Source organism: Notechis scutatus, chromosome 2, assembly GCF_049901735.1.
Source record: "Notechis scutatus isolate UNSWTSFEM ecotype Mainland chromosome 2, rNotScu1.2, whole genome shotgun sequence".
Classification (NCBI taxonomy): domain Eukaryota; kingdom Metazoa; phylum Chordata; class Lepidosauria; order Squamata; family Elapidae; genus Notechis; species Notechis scutatus.
Genome location: NC_142010.1, coordinates 250,535,726 through 250,550,826, shown reverse-complemented (window position 1 = coordinate 250,550,826; position 15,101 = coordinate 250,535,726). Strand labels below are relative to the sequence as shown.

The 15,101-nt window shown below is 40.6% G+C and overlaps 1 long non-coding RNA gene across 1 annotated transcript; it reads right to left on the bottom strand.

Annotated features, from left to right (window-relative positions):
- Nucleotides 1-1,071: 1,071 nt before the first annotated feature.
- On the bottom strand, nt 1,072-14,634 carry LOC148132597 (uncharacterized). The gene is made up of 3 exons (XR_015747367.1): nt 14,477-14,634; nt 3,891-4,002; nt 1,072-2,164 (listed from the first exon to the last, which is right to left on the bottom strand). It is a non-coding gene; the product is annotated as an uncharacterized LOC148132597 (long non-coding RNA).
- Nucleotides 14,635-15,101: the final 467 nt, after the last annotated feature.

Genomic DNA, 15,101 nt, shown 5'->3' with positions numbered 1-15,101 from the left:
AATAATAATTGCATGACCATTAAACGATTTGATAATGGAAAACAAAGACTGCTGCTACAAAAAAAACCACTGTCCACAAAAGATTTCAGTTCAAGGGGAGAGATCTGCTGAGATAGGTCAAGGGAAACTGAAAACAGACAGGAAAAAAAAAGACTTTATATTTTACAATCAAGTTTCTTCATTCTTTGTACACAGATTTCACAAGTCTACATGTAGGGCAATTGTGGGAAGAAATGGATTTACGTTAGCTATTGTCTCTGACCAAAAATCCTTCCATTTTTGTCCACAAACGTTGAACAATAATTATTTAAAGACAGGCCTTTCACTTTAGGTAATTTTAAGCAAGGTGACCAGGGTTTTTGAGAGTAGCTTTGTTAAGTCTGTTGCACCAACATTGCTTATATATCATAGCAGTTCAAATATGATCATCCTTAGGGGATACTTTACAAAATGGATTCTAATCCATGTTATATCAAAATAAATGCATTAGACTTAATAGGTGCTAAGACAATGTCGCTTTCATTGATTGGTTCATTGGCCTGAGAAGGAGTTTATCTAGTCCTCAGTGGAAAGGCTTGCCTTCAGAAGTTGTTGGTGCTCCATCACAGGAGGCTTTTAAGAACAGACTGGAGAGCCCCTCGTCTAGAATGGTATAGGGCCTCCTGCTACAGCAAAGAGTTGGACTAGAAGACCTCAAAGGTTCCTTCCGACTCTTGCTATTTTGTTATCAGAATGTTTTCATTGATTCAATCAATATAAATGCTTTAGATATTGTACCACAAATAAAATATTTTGAGGATGCCTTGTGGAGAATAAGGAGTAATCTCTGATTCTGCCTATAGAAAATTAATATGGTAGGAGCAAAGAGATATACAGGTGAAACTTGAAAAATTAGAATATCATGCAAAAGTTCATTTATTTCAGTAATGCAACTTTAAAGGTGAAACTAATATATGAGATAGACTCATTACATGCAAAGCAAGATAGTTCAAGCCGTGATGTGTCATAATTGTGATGATTATGGCTCATGAAATATGCTGTATTAGCAATATGCAAATATTTTTTCTGCTTTTTAGTTGAAAAGATTCTAACTTGGCTGGCTTGTGTATACTATATATGCATGTGTTTGTTTAACAGGTTTTTCTTATTTTTAAAAACTTCTAGGAATCAGATGTTCAGAAGAGACAGTTTAAAGTGTTGATTTGGCAAGCTGATTTATTCTACAACCATATTTTGTCACAACTAATTTAGAACGTACACTAATATTTTAGGGTTTTTTAAAAAGTATTCTGAAAAACAGAGTTTGAAAATATATGACTGGTATTTTGGCAATGTTGTGAAACATAATTTTTTGAAAAGAGGAAAAACTGAGACATTCTATTTTATAAGCAAGAATGTTCTGCTTATTTGTAATGTAAAAGCTTTGATTTTTTTTTCCTCTTAAAAATTGGTGGATTGGTTTTATTATTATTTTTTGCCAGTTTTGCATAAAGTTCTCAAATTGAGCTCTACCTGAAAGCCTGGTCTATCACAGCTACTAAAATACTTTTGAGACATTGTGATGCTAATTCAGCCTCTTTTGTATGTGTATTGTAACATCACAGGCATTACAAGTCTGTAAGCAGTGAAGCTTGTGGTGTGAGGTCATGGCACACAACATTGAATTGTTTATAGAAAAACGTAGCTCACTGTGGACACTCCTTCAGTGTCAATGTTTTGACCTGGATTAACTGCTTTCCTCTTACTTATCCTTATGTCAATTCAATGTTTCTTAAAGGAAAATATTCTCTCCTTTTCCTTGAGAAAGTACAACTGGAACAGGAAAGGCTGCCAATGAAAAGCTGAACCACACAAGTTCACTTTGATTCTAAATGCAGAGTCTCCTAGAAGAAAAATACGTTGACTTCAACTCCATCTAGGGTTACTTACATCACACCTGGAAGAATAATACATTATTTCTTCCAGGTAGCCTTTCTCAATCTTCCAGATATGCTAGAATCTCAATTTCTTCAAGGGAAAGAGGATGAGAAAGGCCATAATGAAGGAGGAATCACCCCACTTATCCTTTCTTCATATCTCCCATTTCTTTGGTGGGAAGGAATCACATTTGAACTGCAGGGACTTTACCCTGAAAATCAACACAGCCCAGCATCCAAGGAGAAACCTAAAAAGATAAGCAACGTTATTTCCTCTATGCATCCCATTAAACATCTTATAGCCTCTCTACATTCTTAGGATCAGGCAACAGTTCTAAGTAGCAGACTTATAAAAGATGACATAGAAAAGTTAAAAAAAAAACCCTTCAATTCAAATTCAGCACTTGATGACTACATGAATATTTCCATAGGTTTTTGTAGGTTTTTGGGGCAGCCTCTTGCAAGTGGTTTTAATGGATCCGATTTTCATTTTAAATTTCCCAAGATGATGCCCAAATTTTGTCATTTGGGGCTATTACAGAAACTGAAATTACCCCACATGGCAGAGGCATCACCCGTCCCATCAGTGGCTTCCTTCACACTTAATAATAATAATAAACATAATACCATATAATTGAACTACATTTAAGAGCAAAGTCTGCATTAGATAATTCCATAACAATTTCTTTTTAAAATTGACATATAGTTCCAGCTTCTAAATCATGTCTTCCATAATTAGTTTATATTACCTACATAGTTTAGCAGATGCCACGTTGTTTTAAAGCATAACTGATTTGAACATTGAACAATTAAATAATTAAAGCTGTAAGGCCATGTGAAATAAGAACTTAACTAGAACAAGTTCTTAGTCTAGTTTTCTCAAAGCATTAGTACAGAGCACGATGCTTTTGAAGTGTGATGCAAAAAAAAAAAAAAATTACATAAAATAATTATTTATTTAAATGTATTCTGGTTATGCAGTACTTTGAAGGGTTTTTTGCTGCCAAAAATAGGGACACAGAGTAAGAATCTGAATAGATTTTGTATGCTGGAAGTCCGAAATTATTTATTATTCTAGTTAAAGCACAGGTAGGCAGCTTGTGCCTTGAATATGACCACAGATACATTCTTTGAATCAGATCATCTCCCTATCCAAACTTTTTAAAAGATGGTTTCAATCTTCTAAAATTAAGAATTTGGTCTGTTGCAATCTTAATGCTGTAGAGCAGTGATGGCTAACCTTTTCAGCTTGGTGTGTCGAAAATCGGGAAAAAGTGTAGCCTTCCTCGGGTCGTGTGTCACTTCAAGAAATATCAATAATTTGGTTTATGACGGACTGGGCTGGGGTGATCACACAGGGCTGTGAAACTCGTCTCCCTGGTCTCAGGGCTGCAGGTGCAGGATGTGGGGATCGGAAGGCCACCTTACAGGGCTGTGAACCTCATGGATCTCCTTTCCTCCTGTAGCGTTCCTGAGATAATGAAACTGACAAACCTCTGTTTATGGCGGTTAAAACTGGTTCTCTGCTGCAAAGATCTTGCGGCAGCGGTGACACCACGCCTCCACGCAACAAGCAGGGAGCAGGGATTGGAGCAGAGCACAGGCAGCCTCTAAATGTGCAGGTTTTCCCCACACCAACAGGCGTGTCAGTCAAAGTGCCTCGGCGTGTCACGAGTGACACGCGTGTCATAGGTTAGCCATCACTGCTGTAGAGTCATCTTTATTTCTAAGAATGCCTCTACTCATGTAGGTTCTCAAGTATTTATTTAGAAAGTAAGACTGGTGGGCATTTTTTTTAACTTGTTCATTAAAAAAGACAAAGTTAGACTGGAAGGGAACAACTTGAACCTAGATGAAATAGAATCAGCCATTCATTTTCAAGATACAGTACTGAGCATTTGGTGACTGACCGCTATGGCCATGACAATAGTTTTGGGTTTGTTTGTTTTTTGCAAATCTTCAAGCCTTCCTTACCCAAGTTACAAGCCATCTTGTGAGAGAGCTCATGGCATGTCACAATTTCTCACAGGAGCAACAGTTCTACATTAAATGATCTTCAGGATACAGATAACCTCTCCTCTTCCAACTGAAAAGGAACCACAGATATATGAATAGAGTTAAAATCTGAAAATGTCTTCCCATTTTGCTATCAGTACTGTATGTCTCACCTCATGAAATTAAGGGAAAGCTTCACACGTTATTTCATATCTAAAAGTCATCTAATATTTTCTATATTCCACAAATGAAATGTGGCTGGTAGAACAAATAACAATCAAAACAGAATAACCTTCTCCTGTCTATGAGTGAAGTATCAATAAAGGAGAATATTGTTATTCAGGGTTAAAACGAGGGCTCCTTGGTGGTCTCTGGAATTTGGTTGTTTTTTTGCAGACATTTCATTACCCAAGCTAGGTAACATCATCAAGTGCTCCACCATCAACAGCACTGATGATGTTACCTAGTTTGGCTGATAAAATGTCTGCAAGAAAACAACCAAGCTCACAGCACCGAGGACCCCTCATGTGAGTGAAGTTCCTCCGCTCTATCTGCCCAAACGTTCTTCAAGGAAAGAGGAAGTGCTGTATACTATACTCTTCCAATGACCCTTATTGTTCAGGGCCATGGGAAAGATCAGAGTGTAGTACTCTTCAGCAATAGTGCAACTGGTTTATGCAGAGAAAACATGCATAACCCGTCATACCGTCTCAGCTGGTCATGCAATTGGGACATGTTGGGAACTGCAAACCATAGATTGTCCAGACCTAGGCTATAGCATATTCTCAGGGGTGAGATTCTACCAGTTCGCACCTATTGGCTAGAACCGGTTATTAACATTCTAAGCAGTTCAGAGAACCGGTTGTTAGAAGAAATTACCGGCCTAATCCTGTAAGGAAGGCAGGAAGGAAACATTCTGGTGTTGCTTACAGAAACTGCCTCTCCGTTAACCCTTATTACATTCTTGGAAGGACTAGACTTCCTGTCTCAGGAATGTCTCTGGAGGTTCTTTCCCCTCCTTTGCTGGTACTTTGCTTGTGTGGAGTGACCATTCAAAGTTACAATGGCACTGAAAAAAGTGGCTTATGACCATTTTTCACACTTATGACAGTTGCAACATCCCCACAGTCATGAGAGGCCAGGCGAGGAGATGCGTGCCTCGATGTGAGTGATATTGAATTGGCCACACCCAGGCAATAACATGACCACCAAGCCATGTCCACCCAGTCACATGACCACCAAGCCACGCCCACCACCTAAGCCATGCCCACAGAACCGGTTAAAATTTTTGAATCCCACCCCTTCATATTCTTTTATTTTTTAAATGGGAAATCACATAAACATGTTTTAAATACATACACGCACCCATGTATTATTTAGAATCTTTGCCACTAGTTTTCATTATCAAAACTCAGTAAATGTTAATACTGTATGGATACTACTGAAGCAGTAGTGCTTCAAATTTTATTCCAATCAAATACTTTGGACCATGGGATGTTCACATACACAACCATGGGGACATGAGCATGGATGCACTCCTTATGACACACCACTTCATATCATTTGCAAATTTTGGTATTAGAATTTTTGGGGCCATCCAAAGGAACTGAATGGTGGGACGTTAGGATAGAACAAGGGTGTCAAACCTCCATCGTCACGGTGGTGTTACATGACGTATCATGACTTTTCCCTTTGCTAAACCGGGTGTGGGCATGGCCAGTGCGTGACACATCTGGCCCGCAGGCCGGGAGTTTGACAGCCCTGGGATAGAAGGAAACATTTTCACCACATGCATGGTTAAATTAAGGAATTTGCTGCCTCATATTAGCTGTATTATTTACACCTGCTAACTTTGAAAGGGAGTAAACAAATATGCAGGAAGAACCTAACACCATGGTGGCTACGTACAGGCTATGTACGGTGTGGCTGTGTACTATGTATAGTCACAGTTCTGAAAGAACATAGGTTGGAAGAGGTTCAGATTGAGGTTTTTTGGCTTTGTCAAGGTATCGAATGGCTGTTGTGGGAATCATATTCTAGGTAATTTTTAAGTTTGATCCAGCACAGGTCTTCTACTGGTCTTGTTTAATTACAGTGAAAATCTCAAGGTATTATGTCTTGAAAACATTCAGTACACTTCACCATAATAAATGTAATTTGCTTCTTTGGTTTGTGGTCAAATTACCCCACCTGGTGGTCTAATGTTCCCTCAGCAACATCATCTCAAATGAGAGAGCTGACAGTGGAAAGGAAAGGAGACGGTATTTAAAGACACTGAGCACATTAAGTGATCCTTTGGGCTTCAGCAGGTCAACAGAGCTAGGATGAACCTGAACCAGTACAAAAACTCTAAAGTAAGTTAATGTATCACCAGGTTGCTTTGATATATATAAGCAGCTGTGTAGAAAGTTAATGTGAGCATGCACCACCTGGTATGTATGGAAAATTCTCTTATAGTACTTGGATCCATGCTTTGAGATAAAGTTCACAACTTTATCCAAAGGCCCTTCCTTAATGCAGGTTACTTGTGGCATGCAGTGAACATCAGATGGAGCCAATTCAATTTGCAAATTCGCAAAACAGACCTAAAATAGTCGATCGAATTTGCAGAAGAAGGATTTAGGAAGAAGCTAGAGTTTTCATTTAAATCCTGTCGGTTTCAATGCAATCTTTTTTTTCCTATTAAGAATAGAATAATTTTTTTTTTTTGAAGAGCCACTTTCCTTAGATTTCTTTAAAAAAAGACCTGATTTTCTTGCAATAGGTCAGATTGTTTTTTCTCAGTAAATCTGCTCCGCTAATTTAGTAAATCCTTCCTCTTTAGCACAGAATCCTTTTAAAATCAGTTTTAATATTAACAGCACAGCTGCCCACTACGTGCACATAAAGAGATCTGCACCGAAAGGAAACACCAACTTTGTTCATGATCATTTAAAACAAGATTTGAGCCACACAAGCTTGGACATCTTGGAGACACTTTGACCATTGGTAACTGGAAAATTGAGAATCTTATCAAGCCAGTGACCTGGAATGAACCCTGAAAAACTATGGGACAGCCCAGCCTTTGAACTCTGACTTTTGGAGGGCAGCCATGACAAGCTATTCTAATGATCCATCAGATACTTCTATCTCCTCCTCCTTTATATTATCTGAGAGAGGAAAACAAATGCAGTTGCAGACAACCTCCTATGTTTCTATGCCATTATAAAGTGTATTGTAATTGGGTTACAGTGAGGCTGGGGCCCAGTAAAATAATTTTTTAAAAAAGGTAAGAAATTATGGGTGGAAGCTTGTTAAAGAGAGATCCGACTTAAAACTGAGGAGAAACAGAATGAACAGAATGATTAATCAGTGGAACAGCTTACCTCCCAAAGTTATGGGTGCTCCATCACTAGAGGTTTTCAAGAATAGACTAGAGGCAGCCATTTGAACTGGTTGGTATAAAATTTTCTGCCTTCAGTAGGGGCAGAACTAGATCAGGGACCTCCAACCCCTGGGCTGTGGCCTGGTACCAGGCGGAAGCACATTCAGAACCGGGCCGCGCAAGTGGTGGGCAAATGTGCCTGTGCGCACAATCTCCACTTGTATTAGCGGCAGGCATGCTCACTTGTGCATGAAGCTCTATTTGCATGGAACCAACCCCATTCTCCTTCCCCCGCTGACACCGCCACCAGTCCGCAAAGCTGGAAAGGTTGGGGACCGCTAGACAAGATGACCTCTGAGGTCCCCTTCGGCCCCATTAGTCTATGTTTTATTTTCCAGATATTGACCTTGTTTTTTGGGGTGTTGAGAGGGTTGGTTTTTTTATGGTGACCGATTATTTCTATTTTTATTAAGAACCATTCAGAGTTACGCTACATAAAATGGTGATTTTGGAGATCCCAAATGGGGTGCTGCTCATGGTTGTTAAGTGAATCATCACATGACTGACTGGCTTTACGATCTTTTTTGTTGTGGTCATTAGGACTTTGCTTGTCAGAAGCTGGCTGGGAAGGTCACAAACGGCGATCATATGATCCTGGCACACAGTACCTGTTGCCAAGTGAATTGTGATCATGCAATCGCAAGGATGGATGCTGTGATGGTCATAAGTGTAAGGACTAGCCATGTCATTGTTTCAGCACCGTTGTAATTTCAGACAATGAATGGTTGTGGACTACCTGAATTTATGAACCTGCGGTTGAGATTGGGTAAATTTGTGTCTATTGCTTTGGCAATTTAAGCAACATGTAAATTGACTTAATAAACATACATTACAATAATGCATCATTATTTATTTGAGACCTTTCTGAAGTTAAATTAAACATGAACCAACAGTGTGCGGTGGCAGCCAAAAAAGCCAACGCAATCCTAAGTTGCATTAACAGAGGGATACAATTGAGATCAAGTGAGGTACTAATACCACACTATAAAGCCTTAGTAAGACCACACCTAGAGTACTGCATCCAGTTTTGGTCACCACACTATAAAAAAGATGTTGAGACTCTAGAAAGAACGCAGAGAAGAGCAACCAAGAAGATTAGGGGACTGGGGGCTAAAACATACGATGAACGGTTGCAGGAACTGGGCTTGGCTAGTCTAGTGAAGAGAAGGATAGCAGTGTTCCCAAATCTGAGAGGCTGCCACAGAGAGGATGAGGTCAAGCTATTTTCCAAAGTACCTGAAGGCCAGACAAGGAATAATGGGTGGAAACTGAACAAGGAGAGATTTAACCTAAAACTAAGGAGAAATTTTCTGACAGTGAGAACAATCAACCAATGGAGCAGGAGTTGCCTTCGGAAGTTGTGGAAGCTTCATCATTGGAGGCTTTCAAGAAGAAACTGGATTCCCATCTGTCAGAAATGGAGTACAGTCTGCTTGGACTAGATGACCTACAGAGTCCCTTCCAACTCTGTTAATCTGAATCTGAAGTAAAATTTGAGTGACTTTCTGAAGTCATCAGTGATTAGTGCATCAGGAGAGAAATTGAGTTACAATAATCAGGAAAAAAAGATCTGTCTTTTTAAGAGCACAGCACAACTGTATTTTATAGTACTAACATAGCATTTGCAAACAAGGTCTTAGTTGGTAGCATCCACTGCATATATCATCTCTTTTCCACATTCTTTTTGTACAGCCTCATTCTAAACCATTCAGATCTAAATGAACTTTATAATTACAGTTCACATCCCTTTTCAATTACACAGCAATCACTTAACAGAATGAGGCTTGAATTGATTACTTTCAGATTAATAAATGGGATAAAGAATGACTCAAGTGCATGTCTGATTACTCCACAGCAAGAATTTGTTTGAAGTTATCAAATTCTAATCACACTGCCTGGAAAAACTCATGCACCTTGCCCCAAGAGGTTACATTATCTATTCTACATTTGTATTCTTCTGGCCCTTGAAAGCTTTCCTGTTTCAGCAAAAATCCTCTTAATTTACTGCTATATAATATAGCCACCATGTCTGGCTTGCATAAACCCAGATGGGCTCTAAAATGGGGGGTGGGGCATTTCTTTGCTGGCATCTATTAATTTGCAGCCAAAATATAAATGGCCCTACTACAGAAAGTACTAGGATGTGGGTAGGGTAGATTAGGAGTAGAATAGGAGTAGAGTAGAGTAGAATTCTTTATTGGCCAAATGTGATTGGACACACAAGGAAATTTGTCTCTGGTGGATAGGCTCTCTGTGTACATACAAACAACAAAGTGATGTCAATCATAAGATGTCAATAGAAGAAGGTGGCAGGAAAAATAAGAAAATGAGAATATTTTAATAATTTTGACATATTTTGATAGTTTAATAATTTAATTTTAATTTCTACTTATGGATGTATTTCCAACCTCCCCTTTATCACTTGGGCAAGATACCTCTAATAGAATAATTCAATAGTCAAAACTTAGAAATTCTAATTTACTGGCATGTACACAGTAAAATTGTTCAGGTTTGTATCAATGATCAGATTTAAAAAAAAAGTATTCTGGAGTTTTAAATCTTTTTAATGTTAGCACTATAGGGTTGTTTTGTTTGAGTGTCTTTGCTGCAGAGAAATTACAAAAGTTGATGCTTTGACGTATCAAGGCCATTGGTATCAATACAGAAATTATATAGCTTTTCCTATCATACTTACCATAAGTTTGTTTCACCACATTTTTAACCTTTTCCTTTTGGCTTACACTGAGAGAAGATTATGAATGTTAGCAGTCAGCTTGCAAGGGTGGTTTTTTTTTTTTTTAAAGTCAAGATGATGCCCACAATGGTGCTACCAAAGCCTTTGTCCTTTATGTACGTGTGGGTGTATATGTACGCGAGCATCACATGAATGATGCACATTAACAAGTAGTGGAGCTTTGATTGTATGGCTGCAACCATCATCTTGACTTTTTTGCACCTCCTGTACTCATCCCACCATTCTTGACCAATATGACTGGCCAGCCATTTGACTGAAATGGAATAAGGTCTCCTGCTTGAACAGCAAGGCTGGACTAGAAGACCTCCAAGGTTCCTTCCATTTCTGATGATATTCTATGTCAGGGGTGTCCAACCTTGGCAACTTTAAGACTTGTGGACTTCAAGTCCCAGAATTCCTCAGCCAGCAAAGCTGGCTGAGGAATTCTGGGACTTGAAGTCCACAAGTCTTAAAGTTGCCAAGGTTGGACACCCCTGTTCTATGTTCTATGGCCAAATCCATACTGTCCAGGGATTACACAAATGTTAGTCTAACCATCTGCAGGATCCTGTGTAATGGAAGGATGGCTTGGTGTTAACCAATTCCTCTGTTAGTGCTTGCTATCATTTTTTTTGTTTTAGTGGCCTAGTTCTTTGAAACTTCAGACTTGCTGCTGCCAGCAACTCCTGCTGTTTTGTAGCTAATGCCTTGGATTAACCTCTATTTACATCAAATTGTAATTTGTCCCCTCTCCATTGTCAAGGAAATCCTCAGTTTTCATGACAATTAGAAAAGAAAGCAAAAGCACAAGCTTGAAGAGAACCTGAAGACAACCAGCCCTCAATTCAGACTGTGAATAGGCTAGAAATTACCCAGTAAACATTTAGCTAGATTCTGGCTGCTGGCCAGCATGCTGTCATTGCCAAACTAGCACATAAGAGCTCTTTAAAGGAAAATTGCTTCTCAGTAAAAATCAAATCAATCTTGGACACTCTACAGTTGATAAGGATGGAGATAAATAAAAAGTTATTATGCCATATCATGGATATTTAGGTCCAATTCTATAATTCTTTTGTTCAGGGTAAACCCTGCTGAAGTCAGTGGGGTTATTTCTGAGACTTCCCCAGAATCGTTATTTGATTCCTGGGTTACTTTGCTCTCAGTGGGACAGGACAAACATTCAATAAAATTCTCGACACAACTCATATAAATGTTCTAACTAAATGCAAGAATATGAATTATCTCACATTTTAACCTAATCTTGGCTGCATAAATACCAGCATACAAGAAGCAGCTGTGCAGGCTCTATTTTCATCCAAGCATGTGTCAAAATATCTTTATCAGGAGAAATCCATGTTGCTCCTTTAGCAAGGCTAATAAAAAAAAGTAAATAAATATAGTGATCCTGGAACAAACAGTAAAAAGTCAAACTTGAAAATTCTCTGATTCGTCAGATAATCTTTTGTCTCCTTCTCCAGAAAGACCTTACCCCGACAATCCCTAACTGCAGGCCTTTAATATTTCTACCCAAAACCAGTTCTTCTAATCAGATGTCCTATGTTTGGATAGGAATTCCAGAAGATGCAGTTTCGTATACTGTACCTGGAAAAGCCTAGCAGAAGATGGTTAAAGCAGTGTTTCTGTCATGACTCCAATGAAGAACGGACTGGAGCCGAGACAGCCGAGTTGCGATACGACCCTAGTCTTTTACTTACCTTACACTGATTGTGTTACAATGTTGTCGTTATGACGAAAATTCCTCAAATGACTGACATCGACTTCCTGACAAGGAGTGGTGCAATAATGATGATTCATGGCTGGATGTCAAGGGGGTGGTGTTGTAATAATGGTGCGGGGCAAATGGGGGATGGGGTGAATTGTCACGGGGGTACATGGACTCATCGAACAGGGGAAAGGTGCAGTTACCATGTTTCTTTAATTTAAGAATGTCGGATGTTAGGCAGCGAAGGCGGCCAGAAGGTGGTTATAGTAATTATGTTATTATCCAAGGTATAACATGTATAAATACAGCTCTGGGTTGCAACGAAAACCAGAACTGACTTTAAACATAATATGATCGCTGTTACCTGTTGTGGTGTGGGAGACGAATAAAAACTTAACTGAAGCTACACGAGTGAATTGGTATCTTATCGTTCACCCTCTCAATCTCGGACGAACAAGCTGACAGTTTCTCAGCCTTGGTCACTTGAAGACATCCAAACTTCAACTCCCAGAATTCCCCAGCCAGCAAGGATTGTTGCTGTTTACTGATTCAGTTGCTTCCTAATGTTTATATTCAATATCCATGATTTATCAGGGCAGCCTTTCTGTACTCTATTGGATTCTTTGTGTTCATGTAAGCTTGCTCTTATATCATCAGTGATGGTATCTAACTACCTTATCTTTATTTGTTTGCTTTTCATTGCCTTCCACTTTTTTGAGCATCAAGAGTCTTCTCCAAAGACCCTGGCCTTGGGGTTATGTATCAAAAAAAATATCTAACTTTTAGTTTCATTACAAGGGATTCTGGTGAGAAGTTGGGTTGAATTTCATCTCATACTGAATGCGTTGCCCTTCTTGGAATTCATGGTATTTTGAATAATTTTCTCCAGAAGCATCGTTTTGGTGTTGTTCAGTATTTTCAATGGTCCAGCTTTTCATTACTGTATTAAAACTGAGCAAACCATGGTCTTGGCAATATGGACCAAAATAATTTAAATAGAAATAGAACACAATCCAGCATTGGATAGAGAAGTATTTTGCTCATAGATCATCGAGTCCAACCATAGGGACTATTGGTGTAGAAAAGTATGGAACTATTGCAAGGGTGTCAAACTCGTGGCCCCGGGGGCCAGATGCATCACATGCTGGCTCCACCCCTGCCTGGTTTAGCGAAGGGGGGAAAAGTCCGGATTACATCACATGACGATACGAGTTTGACACCCTGGCCTTTGGAGACACTCAGGAACTTGAAATGGTCCAAAATATGCCAGGCAGGTTTACAGTGCTGATGTCTGCTGCAGTCACAGCAAATGGTGACTGATTTGCTTTGAAGTCCAATTTAAAGTACTAGACAAGACTCAGCTGAGGTTGATTAGGGAATCCTCATTTTTTCTTAAAAGCAGAAAAGCAAAAGTGTCCGCTCTTCCATTTGCAGAAAAACATTGGGAAAGGCTTCATGTAGGTGGATAAAAGCATTATTCCTCTTTTAGGGATAGGCCTTTCTATAGTAGAGTAGAGGCATCCAAGGAGAGCAAACAGGCCCTTGTGGTGCCTTTAAGGCAGCCAAGAGGGAAAGTTCTCCAAAGTGCATTTATGAGATGAGAGGGGAGATGATCCTTTGACCTTCCATTCCTTTCCCAGAAGATTGTGGCAAATCTCTGCTGACTGGGGAATTCTGGGAGATGAAGTCCACCAGGCTTAAAGTTGTCAAGGTTGGAGACCCCTTAGACTAGTGTTTCTCAAACCCTGGCAACTTTTTAAGACTTCAACTTCCAGTATTCCCCAGCCAGCATGCATGGACATATACCCTCAGAATATATGTCTGGGAGCAACCAGGCTGGCCTGGGAATTCTGAGAGTTGAAATCCACCTAGGTTAAATGTTTTTTAACAGATTAACAGAGTTGGAACTTGGAAGGGACCTCCTAGGTCATCTAGTCCAACCCTCCCCCTCCCCTGCCCAAGCAGGAGACCCACCTACACAGTTTCTGACAGATGGCAGCCGGTCTCTTCTTGAAAGCCTCCAGAGATGAAGCTCCCACAACTTCTTGAAGACAAGTTGCCAGGGTAAGAGAAACAAACACACTTGTAGGCAAGAGGCTAAGCACGAACCAAAGTCAGGCCTCCCCGCCTCCATTTGAACCCCAGATCAATCACTCTTTGGCTATCCCTCCTCAAAGCCTGTGCACTCCAAGCACTTTCCCCTGCGCCAAACACCTCTGCTCGCCTTTCTCCCCTTGCACACGTGCACATACACGCACCTTTTTTTCCCCAGGGGCTACACCCAAGAATTCCCCCCCCAACCTCCCCCCTTCTTAGCCCTCTCCCCCTTTCTGATTTAAACCCTCATTAACCTCCCCACGATCTGCCTCCCTCGGCTTGCAAAGCTCAGGGAGCCCTCTAATTCCCCGCGCCCCCCTCCCCGACTCCCCCAATTAGCACCTCATCAGCTCCAATTAGAGGAGACAAAAGCCGGGTAAAGATAACTGGGAAGGCGGGGGAGGTTGCAGGCAGGAGAGCATGTAATGGCTTAAGACAGCCGGGGCCGTTCCCTGGGGGAAGAGCGGAGCCTGATCGCCGGGCTTTTTCTCCCCCGCCACCTCGCCCCTCTGGATGAGGGGTTTCGGGCCTTTTGGCTGGGAAGCCGGGCCTCCCGGGAGTCTGGCCTGCCCTCATTCAGCGCCTACCTGCTTTGCGAGGCCTAAAAAACAAGGCCGCATTGTGCGCGCCGCGCCGCGCCGCGTAGAGAAACCCCGCTTGCTGCGCCCGGTGAAAAGGGCAGCTTTAGGCTCATTAAGCGTCCTCCTTGGAGTTGTCTTCTAATTACAGGCAGAGGCCAACAATGTATTTTTTCTCCCGACGAGAAGTTCTTTGGAGCAGTTAATTTGGTGACTGTACCAAATGCCTTTAAACATTAATTAGGGTGGAAGGAACACTAATTTCCTGTCCCCATTGGGCCCTCCTTCCCCTCCCCCCTTCCCCTTGTTTTCACATAGGCTTGGATGAGTCTCCATAATGAAATTACCTCATTAAGGCCTTTATTCTTTGCACAGTAACTCATTCAAGAGCTCCCCTTTAGGTTTTAATTTGAGGCTGTCAAAAGCGGGGAGGGAAAAAAAACTTGCTTTTGTTTGATTAGAGAGAGAAGGGTTTTTCCCTCTCTCTTCCCCCTGTTTTTTGGTCCCACTAACCCCTCCCCTCCAACGAGTGGGCAGATTTAAATTATTAGGATGGCAAGTAGTGACTTATAATTGGATACAAGCAGCACTTCAGAGAGTAGCAAAGGCTTTCAAAGGTTTTTTTTCCCCCTTT